The sequence below is a fragment of the Zea mays genome, chromosome 6 (assembly GCF_902167145.1).
Source record: "Zea mays cultivar B73 chromosome 6, Zm-B73-REFERENCE-NAM-5.0, whole genome shotgun sequence".
NCBI classification, from domain to species: domain Eukaryota; kingdom Viridiplantae; phylum Streptophyta; class Magnoliopsida; order Poales; family Poaceae; genus Zea; species Zea mays.
The window spans coordinates 169959576-169965381 of record NC_050101.1 but is presented as its reverse complement, the minus strand read 5'-3'; the positions used below and the strand labels follow the sequence as shown (position 1 = coordinate 169965381).

The window sequence follows — 5806 nt, the reverse complement described above, 5'->3', positions numbered from 1 at the left end:
GGTTTGAGCTCTAAACATCTATTTATGCGTTCATTATGTACATTCTTCTGGTCAAATCATGCACACCTGTATGCTTAGTCATTTTTTTCTTGAACGCGCAGGAGAGCTACGCATCATTATATAAGAAGAAAAAGTCCAAAATAAACCTGTTTAGTCATTTTAAGTCGATGCATATCAGTAGCCATAGATATCCATGTTTATCACCTACACAAGCTAACAATAACAGTTATGGGTGAGAAAGTGTCTTAGTTCACTGATCACACACATATTTTTGTGACAGATTGGAATGGCATCAGAAATCTTGTAAGTGCCTTGCCACAGACAATCAAGAGACTGGTTCTTGTGTCATCTATTGGTGTTACAAAATACAATGAGATACCATGGAGGTATAATACTATATGATTCTGAAGAGGGTATTTACAGCTGAACTTCACGACATCATATGCTAAAGGTTACCCTTCTAAAACAATATGCACGACATGTTTTACATGTAAATCTTTGTTTTATAAACATCGTATATTAGCCAATTTTCACAACCAACTTCTTGTCAGGCAGTATCTTTGCCTTTCATGTTGGTATTTGTATTACCACTCAGTTTTATGTTCCATAACTTTAACCTTGGTCCTTGAGCAATCATGCTATGTATTTTTCAGCATCATGAATCTGTTTGGTGTGCTCAAGTACAAGAAGATGGGAGAAGACTTTGTTCGCAATTCAGGAATACCATTCACGATTATCATGTATTCAGGTTTGTTCACAGAAAAGTTTTTTGGTGGGATCATAGATATATTATTCTGACATGATACAAGCTGTTTGCAGGCCTGGAAGATTAACAGATGGACCCTACACTTCATATGATCTTAATACACTTCTTAAAGCTACAACTGGGGAGCGACGAGCAGTAGTCATAGGCAAAGGTTATTTCTTTTGTTCACCTGCATTTTATGATGACATTTTTGTTTTGATAAGATTTTTGCTTCTTCTAACACCTCATACCTACTAGGCGACAAGCTTGTGGGGGAAGTTAGTAGACTTGTGGTGGCAGAAGCTTGTATCCAAGCTTTAGACATTGAATCTACTGAAGGACAAATATATGAGATTAATTCAATGAAGGTACTCATTTTTTTCTAGAACAGGTACACTTAGTTATTGGTAATTAGCTAATTATCATCAGGTCTCAATCGAGATATAATGTGATTTAGTCCCTTAAAAATTTTCAATCTCTTTATTTTTCTCGAACACACAACATAGTTGTGTATCATTTAGTTAATAGAGGAAGGTTGTTAGCATATAGGCCCTAACTGCCTTATCTGTACTACATTAAGGGCGGTCTGTAGACCGCCCCCGCCCCCGATAACCTCGCACCCGCCCCCGATAACCTCGCCACCTTCGTTTCTTCTTTCCGGCAGCCGTTTTCGTCGCAAAGCTCTACGCTCCACCCTCCCCCGCCGCAAAGCTCGCCGACAACCACACTCGCACGCCATCCCGCCTCCATCCCCCGGCAACCGTATTCGTCACAGTCCCGCCCGACCTCCGTTTCCGTCGCGGCCCCGCCCGACCTCCGTTTCCATCGCGACCGCGTCGCGCCGCACGCCTACGCTCGCCCTCCGCCCGCCCCCCGCCGCAATGGTCGCCGAAAACCTCGCGCCGGGCTACGGCCTCGAACAGCGCCTTCCGAATGGCAGCAGCAAGAAGGGAACGCCGCGGTCGGCGTCGCAGCGGTGGATGCCGGACAAGCCACGGACGCCGAGCAGCCGGAGGACGTACTCGATCGGCGAGCCGGGCAAGCTGACGACCGGCTTCTCGCGGTCCGCGCGGATGGGGAACCTAAACCCCAGGGATCGGGCGTTCGCGTCGCTGAGCAACATCGCTGACCTCAAGTCTGCGGCGGACGCGGCGACGGAGGACTTGGACAACGAGTTCGACCACATCGACGAGAGCCACTACGTTGACACGGAGGACTCCACGAAGTTTCTCTCCCCCCGATGGATACACGCTTGTAGTTCCGTTCTGTTCTTGTTCGTCTGAATACACGAGAAAATGAAAAGGTTGTTGAATCAGATCTGCTCCTTTCTCGTGTTGAACAGGTCGCGCGCAGGGCGTATCACTCACCTCTTTGCTCGAGCCAAGCTGTGAGCTTGGAAGTGGCGGCCACGGCCACGGGCACGGGCGCCAAGCCCAGCCGCGTGAGCGTGAGGGCGCCGGCTGCGGGCGCTCAGCAGAGTGGGGAGTAGTGGGCGCCGCGTGTACCGCCGTTGGGCTGAGGTCCCGCTCCCAGTCCGTGTCCACGTCCATGGGCTTCCTGGCGGGGGCGATGGCACTCTTTTCCGCGGCGCCCTGACCTTTTCTGCCACCCTGTAGCGCTGCACCGACTATGTCCCCAAGATGTGTAATCTTCTCAAGCTGAAAGATAGCAGATGATCATCGCCTCCAGGTTGTAGCTTTTTGTAATCTCCTTTTTTTCGACCGCCAGCGGCGGCGAGCTGTTGCGCCACGGCTAGGGAATTGCTGTGGCGGTGGTGGTGCTCGGAGGGCACGTAGGGCACCACAAGACCTACTGCGTCGTGGTGGCAGCAGGAAGCGAGGCGATGATCTTTGACTGAAGACAAGCTAGAGTCTGCCTCCGTGTCCGTGCGTCGACTGACGAGCTTTAGGAGCTAGAGCTAGCAGGAGGTGGGATTCACCATTCATCTTCCTTTCCTTTTTGTTCCATGTTCTTCTCGATTCAGCCAGCCATCATAGAACTGCCACCGTTCATTCCGTTCTTATTAGTAAGTTACATTTAACATAAGTGTCATATAGATGGATTGGAAGGTTATGGCTGCTAAAAAATACACATACCAATTAGTTGTGTTTGGTCCTGAATACCTGAGTTTCTGTTTCCCTCTGTAGTTTGTTGTAGAGTATAGGTACCGATTTTGGTGTGTGCGTGCAAAACTCAATGATGCCGTTGGATTTATGTTAGTAGGGTGTCCATTTTATTTTTCCTCTCTGTCTACCAGCTTTGGGCTTGAATAAGTAAATGCTCATACGCTCATGTAGCCTTTATTTGCCATTCTCATGTTTAGTAAATTAAGTCATGTTCCTTCTTTTTGTGTAGCATTTGTTTCGGCAAAACTCAATGATGCCTCTGTCTACAATGCACTAGGTTTCAGACTTTCAGTGTTTTTTAACCTCTGGTTGAGTTAGAGCTGCAAAAGTGATCTCCTGACTCTTGACTTCGGAATGATCAGCACTGTTTCATAGTACAGTTCATTGTATCTGTCACATGTTGTAGCTTTCCAGTTTACAGGAATGATATATTGAATACCTGAGTTTGAACCAATCTGAATATTAAATGCTTCATTGCATATATTGCAGTTGCAGGCTTGCAGATACTACCCAGAATAAAATGCAGAAAGATCATTTTCAAAGATGCAGAATGGAGCGCCAATTGGCCAATTTGGAAAGGTATCCTTCAGCAGGACATGAATCACCTTTATGTTGTTATTCAGACTACTCTTTTCGTGGTACTGGTAGTATTTGAAGTCATGAGGTACACACATGGATTGACTGATCTTCATTGTTTAGGATGTTGGATAATTAATCAGGTGTTTTGTTGTTTGTGTTGGTCTTGCCTTGGTTTCTTGTACGGGACACAAATTTATAATGTCTTGTACAATGTGTTTACATTTATATCTTCTTTCATCTATGCAGTAGGATATTTCTCTAGATCATCTGCTATCTTTGTTGCCAAATTCATACTGCACAATGAGCTCATTTAGGAATTTGTCCTGGTGGGCTGTCTTTTTATATTTATTATGCTAATTGTTGGACTGGGTTGTGTTCAATTGATCTCTGTAGGAGATTTTATACACTTGGAGAAATTGAAATACTTAGGTCTCAATACTTTGTTTTGGATATCATGAATGATGATATGTTTTATTGGTACATGCAAACATGTCGTAGATGGTGTTCATGACCAGAACTTAGACCAAACTGGGAGAAAATTAAAAAAATATCTTCTACAGATCCTTTAAACTGATATTTTTAGCGTTCTAGCAACGATGTGCATCTGTCCTTCCATTTTGTATTTTGGGATAAAATCTGAATTAAACAAATACTTTCAGCCATATCATGTACTTGTAAGATTTAAGGTGTTGCCCCTTCCTAGCATCATCAGGAAGCAGCGCCTTATGGGCACCAATGAATTGAGTTTGGATTGTTGTCTGTGTAGAAAACGGTAATATTTAGAGCTTTTTGTGGCACATGGATTTTATTTGTTGTAATAAAAGCAACTCAATTCCCATAGTAACAACTCAATTCTAAGTCACATCTGGGAACCTGGTATGTGGTAGCCTGGTAGGAGATACAATGTTGCTGATTGTTTATGTGTGTGTGACTATGTGCGGCCCTGTTTCCACTGGCCTATGTGTAGTCAGATGGGAACTCTTTATCATGCTACAAAACCTGTAGAGTAATCTTGCTATTTCTTAATGCCAACAAGCACAAACAGTTAGCCTAGGTTCTGAACTTTATCGCCCTCCAGTGCATGCAGTGCACCACCATGCAGCTGTGCAACTTTGTGCTGCTGTCGCCTTCTCTGCTCAAAACCCCATTCCAACTGATATGGTTTTGTTACTCGATTGTGCTTTGGTCCCAGGTGAAGCGGTAGAAGAAGAGCTTTTACAATAAACCCTAAACCCTTACAATGCTAATTTTGATGGAGATGAAATGAATTTGCATGTCCCTCGGACGGAGGAAACTCGCACTGAAGCGCTTATGCTCATTGGGGTAGCATTTGCTTTCCTTCTTTTTTAAGTTGAGCAAATTTACTTTTATGTACTAGCACCTTAGCACAACTTTGATAGCTGATATTTTTTATTTTTATTGCTTTTACAGGTTCAGAATAATTTATGTACTCCTAAGAATGGTGAGATATTGGTTGCTTCCACGCAAGACTTCTTGACCTCATCTTTCCTATATATGTTTTCGAATTAGATTGGGATGGAAATTCACATTTGTTTTCATATTTTCTGTTAGCAAGCACAACCATTGTGACATTATTTTGCATGCACTCAGCCTCCCACCATGGCTATGAGAATGAAATTCAACTTTTGGGTATACCAAAATGTTATAGAATCAATATAATTAGATATGTCAAGATGACAACACATATTTCCTTCAACTACTATGGATTTTTCATTAATAAAATACATGCTTGATGGCTGCTTGTCTAAAATTTATTTGTTTAATATTCTTTGTTTGTAAGCCCAAGAATTTGTAAAACTAGGAAATAATTCCAATGAAAGATCGGTAAATTTTTTCCTTGCTGCTACAGTTTCCTCTGGATCCTCTTGATGCAGGACCGAATGCATATTCTGGTGGCGGTGGCGTCTTTGTTGACGATGGCATCAAACAATCCAGTGAGACCAAACTTGCCCTTGCCGAGCACTAGGGCAAGAACATGGCCTCAACAGTGAAGAAGCTAGCTCAACATGCCTGAGCCAGCTGCTCCTATGTAGTAAAACGTCACACGGTAATCTTCTTCTAGCCCTAAGCATTTCACGTGTTTCTGGATACATCCTGCCTGTTGTATATGTGCACAATTTGCCTTATTGTTTGTCAAAGTAGCAACACCTATATTTAGGTTCTTTTGTACATTTTTGACAAAAACATATTGTTGTTGATTTGAACATTAGCAAATAACTGAAAGATGCATGTGAAGAATATATAGTTGTCACAACACTCAACTTCTTGTATTTTGTATATAAATGAGCAACCTATGTTACATCAATTATTGTGTGTCAGTTCTAAATATCACATT

At 43.1% G+C, this 5806-nt stretch overlaps 1 long non-coding RNA gene across 1 annotated transcript; it reads left to right on the top strand.

Annotated features, from left to right (window-relative positions):
* The first annotated feature begins 286 nt into the window (after nt 1-286).
* Nucleotides 287-5517, top strand: LOC103630604 (uncharacterized). Its single transcript, XR_002748558.1, has 7 exons — nt 287-386; nt 654-748; nt 820-917; nt 1004-1113; nt 3361-3450; nt 4643-4773; nt 4882-5517. It is a non-coding gene; the product is annotated as an uncharacterized lncRNA (long non-coding RNA).
* The last annotated feature ends 289 nt before the right edge of the window (nt 5518-5806 follow it).